The sequence below is a fragment of the Phyllobates terribilis genome, unplaced genomic scaffold (assembly GCF_046119375.1).
Source record: "Phyllobates terribilis strain yellow unplaced genomic scaffold, ASM4611937v1 Scaffold_8__6_contigs__length_399053987, whole genome shotgun sequence".
NCBI classification, from domain to species: domain Eukaryota; kingdom Metazoa; phylum Chordata; class Amphibia; order Anura; family Dendrobatidae; genus Phyllobates; species Phyllobates terribilis.
In genome coordinates, this window is record NW_027362768.1 from 146,192,283 (window position 1) to 146,208,848 (window position 16,566).

Genomic DNA, 16,566 nt, shown 5'->3' on the forward strand with positions numbered 1-16,566 from the left:
TAAGGTTAGGAGCTCATTGGGTGCTGGTCACCTGAGCTCACACATAGAGGGAGTATTTAAGGTGGGCACCATCTAAGATCAGGGTCAGTCAGCCACAGTCAGTCTGTGAGAAGTCAGAGGAAGAGGAGCAGAGCAGCCCCAGAGAGAGTGAGAGTGGAGCAAGAAAGGCCCAGAGAAGCAGAGACAGAAGGAACTCTGAGAACCCACATACAAACACAGGGTGAAGAGTTGGCAACAGGGTACCGGATCCCAAACTGGTGGGGGCTAAAGCACACCTCAGCCAGAGACCGGAGGCCGTGGGCAGGATCTGCCACGGCCACCCACCACATCCACCCTGAAGGCAAACCACGTGTAGGGTCAGGGAACCCAAGGCCAAGGGTCTCCCAACAGAAGGCCCGAGGGAGCTGGACCTAGGTGGATCCCTGGTGGGGACAGCCAGAAGACAGGACAGGAAGGAGGGCTCAGGGTCACGCTCCGGACTTGCTTGGGGGTTGGCTGAATCCAGGACCTGGTGGACGCAGCACGGCTCGGGTGGTCACTTGAAGCTGGAGTGACCGGAACATCAGCAGTAAGTAAATACCCTAAACTGCACAACCCGACTCTGTCTTTAATTACCATCTATGCTGCACCACCACAACCCCCATCCTCTGCACCTGACCCCCTGAGGCTATACCCCACCCGTTGGGGGTTATACTATCAAAAGCTGCACCAACACCATCAGCCTCAGCGGACCCTGCTGCAGCAGCGGCCGTAGTGACCGCAATACAACGGGTGGCGTAGTCGACATAAAGAACTTTATAACATCTGTAGGACTGCCACATACTCTGAGCTTGACACCCTGGGCACGGACCGGGTCACAGCCACTCGGAGACTACAACCCCCATCTGATCCGGCTCCGGGTATTCCCCTAAAGAATATGGCCCAGGGGGTGCGTCAACTTTGGCGTAGTCGGCAGGATTACATGCCCACAACAACCGGGTACTGCGTGCCTGAAGAAAAGAACGAGTTTACCTCAAAAAGAAGTCTCCTGCCGGTTCCGGAGGGTCCCCGCCATCGGACTCCATCACAGGTCGATTCCCGCCGGTTGTCCGCCATTAACAGCTTTTTCCCACCATCTGCAGAGTTTCCCGCCACTGGGAGACGATTCCCGCCATTTCCAAAGGTTTCCCGCCTTGGAAGAGCGGACGCCATTATGGGCGTGCCAGAGGGTGGCAAGAGGCCACCTCCCATCGGGGGCCAGGACCGAAAATGGCGCCAAAAGTGGAAACCGCCCCCACCAACAGAGACTGTGATGCTAGAGGTGTCTGTCAGCGTGAAAGAACTGCCCCTGGAGCTGACAATCACCAAGTGGCCCCGGGACCGCCCTCGAAGTGGGAGGACTGAGAAGAAGAGAGCAAAGATGGGTGTCGCCTGGAGCAGTCTGGAGAGAGCGCACCCGGAGACAAGAAGCCTAGAGCTGAGTCCAGAAGAAGCTTACCCGGAGATGGGAGAAGAGCAGAGCAGCACCGGCCCGCTGGCCAGGAGCCTGCCGGGAACAGCAGAAGGAGAGCAGAGCAGCACCGACCCGTTGGTCAGGAGCCTGCTAGAAGCAACAACCCCACTAGGCCTAGTGGAGGTCCTAGCACAGCTCCCCCGAGACCGGGAGTGTGCGCAGACCGCTCTGGAGGGCCTCGCAAGGAGGATGGCCCGGGTGCAGCGAGAGACGTTGGCGGAGTGTAGCCGTGAGATGGCCCAGCAGACCGAGACCCGTCAGCGGAGCACGCCACCCAAGACGAGGAGACAGACCGCCTCTGAGGATGGCGCAGGAGGACTGAAGGCCGGAGACGGCGCCGAGAAGGGAGCCGAACGAAAGGAGGCAGGTAAAGGGGACGTCTCTACCCCAAGCCGGGAAACCGCGTGCCTGCCCCAGCTCCCCGTCGCAGAGCCCGAAGTACCCCCTGCCGTGCCCGTAACCGCAACGTCACCGCCACAGACTAGGCCTCAACCGGAAGCCGCAGCCGCGACCCCTGTGACGTCACACACCTCGACCCCGAGCGTGACCAAGCAGGAAGTACCACCAGCCTGGTCGCAAGGCCTAGTACCCCCGGGCGCCGCAATACCAACAGCGCCCCCTACCTCCGCGGAGCCACCGGCCTGGTCGCAGGGCCAAGTAGCCCAGGGCGCCGCCGTCCTTACGGTGCCCTTCACTTTCCAGGTGCCCCAGGCCTGGCCGCAAGGCCTGGGCAACCCGGGCGCCGCCACCACCACCGCGCCCATAAAACCTAAAGTACCGCACCTGGGTGAGGACCTGTTCGCCCAACATACGTGCCCGGATGGGCAGCCCTTCATATGGCCACCGGAGTTTCACCATCCCCGACTCCGGAAAGAGAGACCCCTAGATGAACCCCTGATCCCGGCTCCAAAGCCCGTTAAGAGGATCTCGCCCCCGCTAGCAGAAGCGCAGTTTGAGTGGGACCCCACCGGAGAAGATCTCATGGGGTTCACTCAAGAGACTCGGGCAGCCGCAGCGGAGCGTGCAGAGTGCTGCCGCCAGCAGCTTGAGGTCTTTGAGAGAGAGCGGAGAGAGAGGCGGGTCCGGGAACAGCAAGCTCAAGTAAGGAGCGCGGAGCAGAAGAGCCGGGCCAGGAGAGACCCCCGTGCAGCGCATAGTCCCCGCACCACCGGGACTGTGATCAACTTTAACATGCAGCATGGGTGGGGCTTCATCCGAGACCACCGCACCCCAGGCGACGTCTTCGTGACCAGGAGAGACGTTGAGTCCCACCTACCGGAGGGACACAGAGGTCGTGACCTTTACATCGGGGACGAGGTCACCTTTACCCGGCACAAGTGTGCCAAAGGACCCTACGCCCTCCATGTGCATCGCCTGACGGAGGAAGAGCTGCGGTGTGAGGAGGAAGAACAAGAGGACCCGGACGGGTCTGAAGCTAAAGGTAACCACAAAGAAAGAGCAGGAGGACGTCGTCGTTGAGTACGGCAGAGTAGAAGCTGTATATAGTTACCCGTAGGGGTACCAAAGAAACTGTTGCTGATAATGTAGCCCCCGTTGGGACCAGCAAGTGTGAACTGTTTACCCGTTTATCCCTTAAATACCTGGCCGAGGACTGAGAGCGGCCATATCCCTTGTAAATAGTTGCGCGTCCTAAAGCGCCCCCTACTGGTTTTATAGGAAAGCCACGAGTTCCAAAGACTGTCGCACTTTACCCGGTCACACGTTGCACAGTGACCGGAGGAGGAGCCAGAGGCGACGAGAATGTTATTAATATGAAAAGTTTTATGATGATGCTGATATATATATGATATTTTATATGTTTTTATTATGTTGTTTATATGAAAAAAAAAAAAATGTATGTTTGTGGATGTTTATCTCTTACAGCCCGAGGACGTGCTGTGGTTTACCAGGGGGGAATGTAGCACCCTGAGGATTCGGCTGCTACAGGGGTATTGCACCTCAACCCAGAGGTGTGATATTCCACTCCCGGGTAAGGATGGAGTGTGAAACTGAGCCCAGAGAGCTGCATGCACTACACACATCCCATTTCCGGAGGGCAGACCAACGGTACTCCCACTTAGAAATGTGCAGGTACGACCGAGTCTGTCCTTGGCTGGAGTGGGAGGGGGGTGGAACATCCCAAGTAGTGTAGGGGCAGATAGGGGGAGCAGCCTGGGTAAGGTTAGGAGCTCATTGGGTGCTGGTCACCTGAGCTCACACATAGAGGGAGTATTTAAGGTGGGCACCATCTAAGATCAGGGTCAGTCAGCCACAGTCAGTCTGTGAGAAGTCAGAGGAAGAGGAGCAGAGCAGCCCCAGAGAGAGTGAGAGTGGAGCAAGAAAGGCCCAGAGAAGCAGAGACAGAAGGAACTCTGAGAACCCACATACAAACACAGGGTGAAGAGTTGGCAACAGGGTACCGGATCCCAAACTGGTGGGGGCTAAAGCACACCTCAGCCAGAGACCGGAGGCCGTGGGCAGGATCTGCCACGGCCACCCACCACATCCACCCTGAAGGCAAACCACGTGTAGGGTCAGGGAACCCAAGGCCAAGGGTCTCCCAACAGAAGGCCCGAGGGAGCTGGACCTAGGTGGATCCCTGGTGGGGACGGCCAGAAGACAGGACAGGAAGGAGGGCTCAGGGTCACGCTCCGGACTTGCTTGGGGGTTGGCTGAATCCAGGACCTGGTGGACGCAGCACGGCTCGGGTGGTCACTTGAAGCTGGAGTGACCGGAACATCAGCAGTAAGTAAATACCCTAAACTGCACAACCCGACTCTGTCTTTAATTACCATCTATGCTGCACCACCACAACCCCCATCCTCTGCACCTGACCCCCTGAGGCTATACCCCACCCGTTGGGGGTTATACTATCAAAAGCTGCACCAACACCATCAGCCTCAGCGGACCCTGCTGCAGCGGCGGCCGTAGTGACCGCAATACAACGGGTGGCGTAGTCGACATAAAGAACTTTATAACATCTGTAGGACTGCCACATACTCTGAGCTTGACACCCTGGGCACGGACCGGGTCACAGCCACTCGGAGACTACAACCCCCATCTGATCCGGCTCCGGGTATTCCCCTAAAGAATATGTCCCAGGGGGTGCGTCACTTTCTATGACCCTTCCCCTCGTGGCCTTCCCCTTCCTCACCTATGTCTGTCTGGTTTAGGCTCCCAGTTCATAGTGGTTTCTAATATTAGCCTGAATCTTGACGTGCTTTTGACCTCCCTATTGGCGGTCTACCTATTATGGGAACTGTGTGAAGGGTTTGTCGGGTGTTAATTATATTGCCACGGGCATTGCCACACTGGACTATATCCCACACATACATCATGGGCACCCCTCTTTTTATGTGCTATTTATTATCTTTATATATGGTATTTTTTCTCTCCCATACCCCCCCCCTTTTTCCCCTTTGTCCACTTCAATTCTCTTGATTACTGATGGTTCATCAATATCTATGCGTGTGCTGTGGCCATGGATTTTCTATTTTCCTGTGCTGTCACTAGTATTAGAAAACCACATAGCGACTATGCTACCACCTGTGCAGCTAGAATGGCCCTGTTAACAATTTAATAGCACCCTGGTTATTCTAGTGGGGTCTTTTGGACAGATTTACCAGTTTTTAGGATTCATGTTGATAATGAACCCCAATATGCGCTCCAGATTGGAGCGCAGACGTCATTTCCGGAAATTGAACCGCATATGCGCTCCACAATGAAGCGCATTCGTCACTTCTGGGTACTCATCCATCTTGACGCATGTGCCTACTAATTCATTCCAGTTGGAAGGCGCGATCTGGACCCCGTATTACCAGCGGTGACGTCAGCACGCATGCGCAAATGCAATATACTACTGACCTCTAGGATCAGAATATCAGACCTGCTCAATAGCGCTAGTGGGACAAGGAAGTCCAATAGAGGAGATAGGACTCTTCATCAGAGGGGCGTGTATAGCTTAATTTCACATTAAGAAAAGGGGATATTTAAAGCTGGCCATGGGCATTTTCACCATAGCCAGCTATCCTGCAGCAGCTCACATTATGCAGCTTCATCTGTCCTGGGCATAGAATTCAGGCATCGGCCTCCTGATGAACCTAATGATTGGGGAAACGCGTCAAGGCTAACTCACAATGCAAGATAAGTCTATCAATTTACTCTTGTGTATTTATATCTAATATTATGCTAGGAATTGCTCTGTATTAGAATAGGCAGGCACCATTTCCTTTGTGCTTAGTTCACCCTGTAGGGCACAATAGGGATAGGAAGGGACAGCCATCGTAGAGCGGGGGCACCAAACACGCTAATAGTGTGCTAACCTCCGCGCTAGGCAGGATAGACTAGAGCTACATCAGGGCGAACATAAGTCTATATCATTAATCCTCCTTAGGGAGTTGTACCATTGCTAAATACTGACATCTATAGTATTGGTTTATAATACACAGGTACTGGTGTGTTTTAAGAGAAATAAATATAATATTGTTTTAGAGGATTTATATGTTTACATCATAGACCACAGGTACAGTAGATGCAGTGGCCCAAGCTTCGGTGCATGTACTGGATGTCAAAGTCCCGGCAACACTGGATTAGGTGAGTATATACATTGTAGGAGCCCCCATAAAGTGTGGGGACCATTATACAGTTTGGGGGCTAATGTGGGGGCAATCATACAGTATGGGGGAAATTATTAAATGTTAAGTAGGCACTAAAAAAGCATTATTGTGGCACTCACAGAGTATTTTGACAGTCAAAGATGCACATGGGGCATTATTTATTACTGGTTTACCGTGACAGAGAGGAGCCAGAAGACCTGTGCATCCGAGTCCATGAACTCTTGCATTGAGTAGAAGTACTTCTCCCTCTAATTAAATGGTGCTAGTTTCTTTCAGCAGTGCAGGAGTTAATCTGCTCAACTTTGAGTCTCTGTAGTTTCCTTAGAAGTTCTCAGCTGTGCAGCATCAGAAACTTCCCTCTCCTATATAGTCTCTGCTCTGTCTATCTGGGATTGCCAGTGTCATGTCTTGTACAGCGTGGAGTGGAGGCAGAGGCAGAGGTGTTTAAGGAGAGTTGTTCTGTGACTGTTCCTTGGGGTTTTGGTTGAGTGCATAGTCATATCCTTTTCTATTTTTGTTAACCTTCCTAATTCCTTCATTGTTCCCCTCTCTTTGTCTGTGAGTGTATATTTTGTGTGTTTGGTATTTTCATTTATCCCTCTCTTGTTTGTCTAGTTGGTGTATTTACATACACTATTTCTCCCCACTTCCCTGGGTGGGGGAGGAGACAGATAAGGGCTGATTCAGGAGAACAGTAAGATAAGTAGACCCAGCATCTTCACCATCTGAAGCAACCTGGGGAACACCCCTAGTGTTAGGGACAGGGTAAGGGCCCCTGGTCCCGGGTTGTCAGACAACCCCAGGGGTGACACGCAAGTGGTGGTGACTTTCTAGTGGCTTCAATTTACCACAGGTACTTACTTCATTGCTTTGTGTGTATAGTGCACTGTGCGCACATATAACCTTTATGTCTTGACTGTAGTAACATCCTTACATGTAAGTTCATTTTGCCACTTACTTCCTACTATTATATAGTCACTTGATCCATAGAGTCCCAGTGATTTCAATAGCTTCCATTATAAGCACAGGCTTAATATGATCGCAGGTATAAATATGTACATTAACAACATACATGTCAGTTTTTACACTTGAATTCTTTGTATATGTCTATTAATTCACCTCAGCTGCATGTAATTTTGATAATAAAGCTTGTTTATGGTTATTACTTGAATTTTGGCCTATGGCCCTCCTCCCTTTTTTATATTGTATATAGCGTATAGTGTCAGTGTACATGTGATATAGTGATCACTGGTGACATTATACACAGGAGTTCTGTATATAGTGTCAGTGTACAGGTAATACAGGATCACCAGTGACTTTATACACAGGAGCTCTGTATATAGTGTACAGGTAATACAGGGATCACTGGTGACATTATACACATCAGCTCTGTATATAGTGTACAGGTAATACAGGGATCACTGGTGACATTATACACAGGAGCTCTGTATATAGTGCCAGTGTACAGGTAAACAGGATCACCAGTGACTTTATACACAGGAGCTCTGTATATAGTGTCAGTATACAGGTAATACAGGGATCACCAGTGACATTATACACAGGAGCTCTGTACATAGTGTCAGTGTACAGGTAATACAGGATCACCAGTGACTTTATACACAGGAGCTCTGTATATAGTGTACAGGTAATACAGGGATCACTGGTGACATTATGCACAGGAGCTCTGTATATAGTATACAGGTAATACAGGGATCACTGGTGACATTATAAACAGGAGCTCTGTATATAGTGTACAGGTAATACAGGGATCACTGGTGACATTATACACATCAGCTCTGTATATAGTGTACAGGTAATACAGGGATCACTGGTGACATTATACACAGGAGCTCTGTATATAGTGCCAGTGTACAGGTAAACAGGATCACCAGTGACTTTATACACAGGAGCTCTGTATATAGTGTCAGTATACAGGTAATACAGGGATCACCAGTGACATTATACACAGGAGCTCTGTACATAGTGTCAGTGTACAGGTAATACAGGATCACCAGTGACTTTATACACAGGAGCTCTGTATATAGTGTACAGGTAATACAGGGATCACTGGTGACATTATGCACAGGAGCTCTGTATATAGTATACAGGTAATACAGGGATCACTGGTGACATTATAAACAGGAGCTCTGTATATAGTGTACAGGTAATACAGGGATCACTGGTGACATTATACACAGGAGCTCTGTATATAGTGCTAGTGTACATGTAATACAGTGATCACTGGTGACATTATACACAGGAGTTCTGTGTATAGTGTAAGTGTACAGGTAATACAGTGATCACCAGTGACATTATACACAGGAGTTCTGTATATAGTGTAAGTGTACAGGTAACACACTGACTCACCAGAGATGTCTCCAGTTGAAGGCCTTCATCTTCGCTTTTCTTCTTAATCCAGCACAGACTGCCATCCCTTCTTCCAGCCAGGACTTGTCTCTACAGAAAATAACACAGTCATTTATAGCTGATCGCTTCTAGAGCATTCACCACTTTTTCCCCGATTTCTACACTGTCCCAAATGAAAAAAAAAAGCGACACAGTGCTGCCCTGCACAGTAACAAGACTCTGTTCCCTCCCAATGAATACAGTCTCCTAAAAAGTAAATTACATTACAGCAGTAATTATGTCCTCCACTTGCCACCATAAACTAATTATGTATGTTCCTCATTCTGGCCTGCATACAGTAATTAAGTCCCTCATCCCGGCCCCCTTTGTTTAATAATGTGCCCCATCCTGGACCACTATGTTGCCTCATCTTGGACCCATATGTCCTCCATCCAAAGACCCTATTGTCCCCCATCTTGGGCCCCCATGTCCCTTGTTCAGCATAGCCCCTATATGTCCAGCCTGGCCCCCATATGTCCAGTCGGGCCCCCATGTCCCTTGCCAATCTTGGCCCTCATGTCCCTTGTCCAGCCTGGCCCTGATGTCCCTTGTCCAGCCTGGTCCCCATGTCCCCTGTCCAGCCTTGCCCTTATGTCCCCTGTCCAGCCTGGCCCCCATGTCCCTTGTCCAGTTTGGCCCCCATGTCACCTGTCCAACCTGGTCTCCTTGTCCAGCCTGGCCCCCATGTCCCTGTTCAGCCTGGCCCCCATATGTTACTTGTCCATCCTGGCCCATATATGTCCAGCCAGACTTCCATGTCCCTTGTCCAGCCTGGCCCCCATGTACCTTGTCCAGCCTGGCCCCATATGTCCAGACAGGTGCCCATATCTCCCCTCTTCATCCTGGCCCCCAAATTTCCAGCATGGTCCCCATATATCCCTTGTCCAGCCTGGCCTCCATATGTCCAGCGTGACCCCCATATGTCCAGTCTAGCCCCCATATGCGCCTTGTCCATCCTGGCCACCCCATGTGTCCCTTATCCATTTTGGCCCCCCCATGTGTCCCTTGTCCATCTTGGTACTCGCATCATGCCGCATCCACAAAAGAAAAAAAAAAGATTTCTCTTACCTGCCTGGGCTCCAGCATCGCGCGACATCCTCTTCCTGCAGATCCGGTGCACTAGTGTTAAAATGGCCACCGACCTAGCAGAGGCCGGCGACTGATGTGAGTGTGCCCATCGCAGGCAGCATATGATAATGATGTCATACGTCAGTGACGTCATACGCACCAACATCAGCGTTCATCGTGACGTGCAATGTGGCAGTTTGGGTAATGAACTCTGCGTGCGTCCACCCCTGCACATACTCTGCCAGTGCCCCTAAAAGCCTGCAGGCTTTTTTTTGTTCTCGCTTTCGTCCACAGCAAGGGCCCACCGGGGATTTCACCGATACCCCGCCAGGCCAGTCTGACCCTGGTCCATTGCTTGGCTCCTCTGAGTTGGGCTTTCCCTTTGTCCAGGTGCCACAGTACTCTGCTCCCAGTCCTGCTCCATCAAGGCAGCAATCAGCATTTCTTTGAATTTGTCTGCAGTCTCTATTCCACTCTGATCACAGGTGTTAATCAGAGCCTCCTTACTCTGCTTCTTATATAAGGCTGCCATATCAGTAAACAGCCTTTCGCCAAATAAAAGATAGAAAAGATATACGGGAAGGGGAAATTGTTTGCAAGTATGTCTACATAAGCACTGAGTTGAACCTTGTAAAACTGGTTGTGAAGACCCGGGGTTTTCAGTGGGCGTAACACTACTCAGACAACACAGGGTGCGGGTAAAACAGTGTGGCAATACTTTATTGAACCACAAAGTGGACAATAAACACATAGAACAGTCCCAGCAAGTACCCAAGATGGTGCAAATTATAGAGTCCTCACCCTTCCGCAGGCCCACCTGGGATAGAACAGCTGCGATTTTGGAGCTTACAGGGCTGACTACCCCCACCAGTGGCACCCCGCTTTTGACTGGCCCCCAAAGAGAGGAGGTAATGACATGCTTAGGAAACTAGACGAGGGCAGTGAGGTCTGGAGCCAGATGACCTGTTTGACCCAACCTGGATTCTTCAAGACGTCTCTGAGAGTTCAGCAATGGTCAATGGAAGCGATCTGTATTCTTCCAGCTGGGGCCGAAGTCCCCTAAGCTGACATGCTGTAGAATGATACCGAATAGAGACGGAGACCCCCCTTTTTATCGATCACAGTTTTCCTTGCAGCCATCATTCACAGGTCAAGGGTCAGGGATGAAGGTGGAAAGAGCTCATGACATTGTTTGAGCATTTAATCAACTTGCATAGTTTGTCTTCCATTGCTTGGCAAATCAACAACTCCCTTTAGCTGGTATAATATGTAATCAGCATATTATCAAACAGTATTGCTGACCCTATCTTGCAAGATTTGCAGACAATAAGTTGTAGTACATCTTAACTCAAGTGTCAACATTCAGAATTATTCAAACAATAGTCTGTGCTAATCAACCAAGATCGCAGGTTAAAAAGTCAACATAAAAATAAAGGTATACTGCTCTTGCAATCAGAAAGTATGTCTGCCATAATTAAGAAGAAAAGCTGTGTTGTCACACTGGTCCACTCCTCGCAAGGATACCAGTTCTGTATTACAGGGAATAATTGCTTAAACCAAGTACTAATGCTCTAATTGAAGTAAAAAAAAAGCCGCTATTCCACCGCTTGCCACCAAGTTGTCACATACACACTTCTCTGCGCGTGACGTGGAGTGCACCTGTAAGGGTTAATTTATCTCCTCTCACTCAATCCAGCACTCAACCTCTGATTTTAGGCTATAAAGTGAGCATAAATTACACCCGACACAGCCCACACACTCCAGTTTCGCATGCTACCACCACTCATCAAACACACGGGGTGATGAGCCCCAAAATATGTTACTGTCAGACAATCAAAAGGTCACACACTCTCTTAAAGGCTAAAGTTCTTCAGAGCATGTGACGCGCCCCTGGGCCTGTGTCGCGCTGCGTTGCGCACGCGGGAGCTTACCCGGAGCCGGATCTCTTGAGGGTTGTAGTCTCGTGGCGGTGACCCAGTCCGTGCCCAGGGAGTCAAACTGAGCGGCGATGTAACAGCGGTAGATGTAGGACGACTACGCCACCCGTTGAATGCAGCTATGGAGCTGCCGCTGCAAGACAGTCCGCTGAGGCCGGTGGATGGATGGTGCAGCGTAGATGGTATAACCCCCAACGGGAGGGGTATGGCCTCAGGGCAGCAGATGTGGATGATGGGGGTAGCAGGAACCACTCAGAGACGGTGCGGTGTAATTCAGGGTCTTTACTGGTAACAACGATAGACCCTCCCGGAGTACTTGCTAGTGAACGGGGCCTGGTCAGTCCTTGAGCAGATGGGATCTCCCCTGGCCAGGCGGAGTTGTAGGCCTCCCAAACTGACTGTACTCTTCTGGCTACCTTGCTAGAAGCGGATATAAGTAGCCCACGTCCCTGAGTGTACCGTGTGGTGCTCACCCGTATGGCCGGTGACTCGGGGCCTTCTAATGGCTTCCGCTCCACGATGGCGGTGCTGGTCCCACGCGTGTGACCGTGCCTTCAGGTTTCTGGGCCTGAGGACCTGAAATCCCCTGCCGGTCGGCTTCTGCTGCTGGGTAAGAGTTAGTCCCCACAGCCTCGGACGCCGGGTCCGGTAAGAAAGCTTCTCAGTCAGGGCGAGCTCTGCAGCTGCCAGCCCCTGACTTGTAGTAGTATTGCTCCCACTGAGCTTCTGCTGTTTCTTCCTGTGACTGTTTCTTGTCTCTACTCTCCTTGACTGCTAACCCTGCTTCAGCCCCGGGTTTATATAGGGGAAGTTCTTCCCCTCCCAAGACTGGGCAGGAGGTGTGGCATGCACAGGATCCCTGACCAAAGGACCTCCCACCTGCTCTCAGACATAACATTACATTACTGTGGAAACCAGACCCCTGGGGTGCCACATTCCCCCCTAGTAAAATTTAGTACTCTGGGACTAAACACATTTTAGAAAAACATAACAAGATATAACAATAACAATACAATAAGAAACACATAAAGGTGGTCACGGCATGTCCGTAACCGGGTGCAGTCTTTGAAGAAAGCAAGGTGTCCATTTCACCAAAACAGGGAGACGTAACCAGGTAGGGGTCTGTCCTACCCCGAGTCCTTAACAGTCTCTAGTCCATCCTGGGTTACGCTCCAACTATGTACAAGGATTCCCGGTAAATCCACCAAGGATTCCTAAAAATAACTGGAAACACAAAATTATACACAAGCAACAATACACAGATAAACATAAATAAAACAATTTATACACTTCAAATCCTCCAGCGTGCGGGTAACTGGCCTCTAGTGGCCCTAGTGGACCTACGGAGCTGACTGTCTGGCCCTGAACTACAGGGTGTAGGAGCTGTCAAGGGTAAACTGGGCAGCTGTCTACCGGCTCTTTGTCTCACTAGGGGTACGGCAGGCTCACTATAAGCAGAGGGTTGATCCTCCTGTTCTGCTTGTGTGGAGTCTTCTGCCTCCTGGACCGGCTGTTCTTCCAGCTCTACCTGTTGCTCCGTAGGTGCTTGGGATGCTGGTTGGAGGAAGGTGAGTACGGGTACCACAACTGCACCATTGACTTGAGTCCAAGACCGAGGGAAGTCCCCGAGCACAGTACTAACCATATCTTCCCTTTCCTCTACGGGTCGACGGTCTTCTTGTTCCTCTTCAGGGTTCCTCAGTTGTTCGGGACACTTCTTCAGGTGGTCCCGGGATACAATGGCTGTGGTTTCCCCTCCGTCTTTACTGATGGTACAAACCTTCGGGTTCTCGTGGCTTGAGGTCAGTACGGTGTACGGGTCCTTCTCCCACTGGTCGTCCAACTTGTGGAGCCGTCTCTTCCTCTTCAAGACCTGCTCTCTGGGTACCAGGGGAACAGCGGGAGCATACTGGTTGTAAGTTTTCTCTTGTCTTTCCCTAGCCTGACAGAGACTTCGCTCCACGCTCTCCTGTACTCTCCGGTACTGCTGCTGCCTCTCTGTGTCCCAGTCTGTTTCTGGTGAAGTGTCCTCGGGTGTCAGGACTCCCATTTCCAGGTCAACAGGTAACTTACCAGGTCTTGCCCTCATTAGGTAAGCCGGGGTACAGTTGGTGGAACCTACCGGGATGTGGTTGTATAGGTCCACCAGATCGGGCAACTTCTCAGGCCACAGACTGCGTTCTTCCAGGGGCAACGTTTTTAGAAGATCCATTACCACCTGGTTCATTTTCTCACAAAGTCCATTAGTTTGCGGATGGTAGGGTGTCGTCCTTATCTTCCGGCAGCCATACAGATTGCAGAATTCCTGGAAGACCTCCGCTTCAAAGGCAGGTCCCTGGTCCGTCAGCACTTGGTCCGGGTACCCGTGTGGACGGCAAAAGTGCTGCTGGAAGGCTCTAGCTGCTGTTTGAGCCGTTAAGTCCTTAACGGGGACGACAACCAGAAACCGGGAGTAATGATCCACGATGGTTAACGCGTAGACGTAGCCACTTCTGCTTGGGGTCAGTTTTACTTGATCCAAGGCTACCAGTTCCAACGGTTGCCGGGTGACGATGGACTGCAGGGGAGTCTTCTGGCTGGCACGGTCCTTCCTTCTCAGGTTGCACGGGCCACAGTCTCTGCACCACTTCTCGATGGTTCCCCTCATGCCTACCCAGTGGAACCGCTCGCGCAGCAGGAACTCCAGCTTCTTCCACCCGAAGTGTCCAGCTCCGTCGTGGTATGCCTCCATCACCATGGCTGCGTCTCTTCGTGGCACCACTACTTGCCAGAGTAATTCATGCGTCCGGGAGTTAACCATTCTGCGGCACAACTTCCCTTTGTAAAGGAACAGTCGACTCTTCTCTGCCCATAGTTGTTTGGCTCTCTCCGGAGCGTCTGGTTCAAGGCGAGCCTCCGGCCGAGTCAGCATCTCCTTCACCAGTCGGACGGCAGGGTCGCTGTCTTGCGTTTCCGCCCAGTTGTAGTGGGGTAAGGGGTTCAACGTAGCAGCCTGCTTACTCCTTACCCGGTGGGAATACTGGATAGTCCCATGACGGTGGAACGCAGGGAGTTCAACTTCTTCCAGTCCCTCCGGATCTTCTCCTCCGTCCGGCAGGTTGGGCATCCTGGACAGGGCGTCCGCGTTGGTATTGGAGCGTCCTGCCCGGTATTTGATTGTGAACTCGTAGTTGGACAGACGGGCCATCCACCTCTGCTCCAGGGCACCGAGTCTTGCCGTGTCCAGGTGTGTCAACGGGTTGTTATCCGTGTACACGGTGAACCGGGAAGAAGCGAGGTAATGCTTAAAGCGCTCGGTGACTGCCCATACTACGGCCAGGAACTCTAACTTAAATGAGCTGTAATTCTCGGGGTTCCTTTCGGTGGGTCGCAGTTTTCGGCTGGCGTAGGCGATTACTCGTTCCTTCCCCTGCTGGATCTGGGACAGTACGGCTCCTAGCCCGATGTTACTGGCGTCGGTGTAGAGGATAAAGGGCTGGCTATAATCCGGGTACGCCAGGATTTCGTCCCCCATGAGGGCCATCTTCAGCTGGCGGAAGGACTCTTCTTCCAGCTCCTCCCATTTGAAGGGCGGCTTCTGGTTCTTGGCCTTGCGGGACTGGCCTATCAGGAGGTCCTGCATAGGTGCTGCCTTTTTGGTGAAACCGGGAATAAACCTTCGGTAGTAGCCTACCAACCCGAGGAACTGCCGCACTTCTTTTATGCTGGAGGGGCTTGGCCATTCCTTAATTGCGGTGATCTTATCAGGGTCGGGAGCCACTCCGTCAGCGCTCACCACGTGTCCCAGGTACTGCACCTTTGGTTTCAGGAGGTGACACTTGGAGGGTTTCACCTTTAGGCCGTAACTTGCCAGAGCTTCGAACACTTCCGCCAGGTGTTTCAGGTGGTCCTCATACATCTTGGAATATACGATGACATCGTCCAGGTACAACAGGACCGTCTCGAAGTTTCTGTGGCCCAGACAACACTCCATTAGTCGTTGGAAGGTTCCCGGAGCGTTGCAGAGTCCGAACGGCATGCAGGTGAACTCGCTAAGTCCCATCGGGGTGGTGAATGCGGTCTTCTCCCGGTCCGCCTCTGCTACAGGAACCTGCCAGTACCCGCTAGTGAGATCCAAGGTAGAGAAGAAGTTAGCAGATCTTAAAGCAGCCAATGACTCCTCTATCCTTGGTAAGGGGTACGCATCCTTGTGTGTGATACGATTGATTTTCCGGTAATCTACACACATCCTCATGGTGTTGTCTTTCTTTCGGACTAAGACTAGTGGAGCTGCCCAGGGGCTACAGCTATCCCTGATCACCCCAGCCTCCTTCATGTCTCTAAGCATCCCCTTGGCGTGTTGGTAGTGGGCAGGGGGTACGGGTCGATACCTCTCTTTTATAGGAGGATGGTCTCCCGTGGGGATGTGGTGTTCTACCCCCTTGACTCGCCCGAAGTCTAACGGGTGTTTACTGAACACTCTCTCGTACTCCTGAACCACCCGATAGACTCCTTGTTTCTGGTGTGCGGGAGTGGAGTCAGTACCCAGATGTAGTTGCTGACACCAGTCCTCCATGTTTTTCTTAGAGCCGTTACCTTCCTCCGGGTGAGATGGAGGCAAGGGTTCCACAGATTGTATAGAATTTTGGTTAATGGTATATAATTTGGCTAGCGTGGCATACCGGGGCAGGTACACTTCCCTCTCCCCGATATTTATTATGCGAACGGGCACCCTCCCATGGCGTACATCAACCACCCCCCGTGCTGTCAAAATGGTGGGCCTACTGTCCGAGTAAACTGGTTCTACCATTGCCTGGTAATCTCTACCTCTCAGACCAATAGCTGCCCGGCACCAAATCATCATTTCACTTTTTGGGGGCATGGCAATAGGAAAAGGGTCACACATTCTTACGCTACCAATCTCACTGCCGGAGAGTTCCACCTGTTGCCGTCGCATCAGTGCCCGGATCTCTTTCTGGAGCACCCGCTGCTCGCCGGAGCTGGCGTTCTTGGCAACCTGCTGTAAAAGGAAAATCACCTCTGCAAGACAATTTTCAATTACATTAGT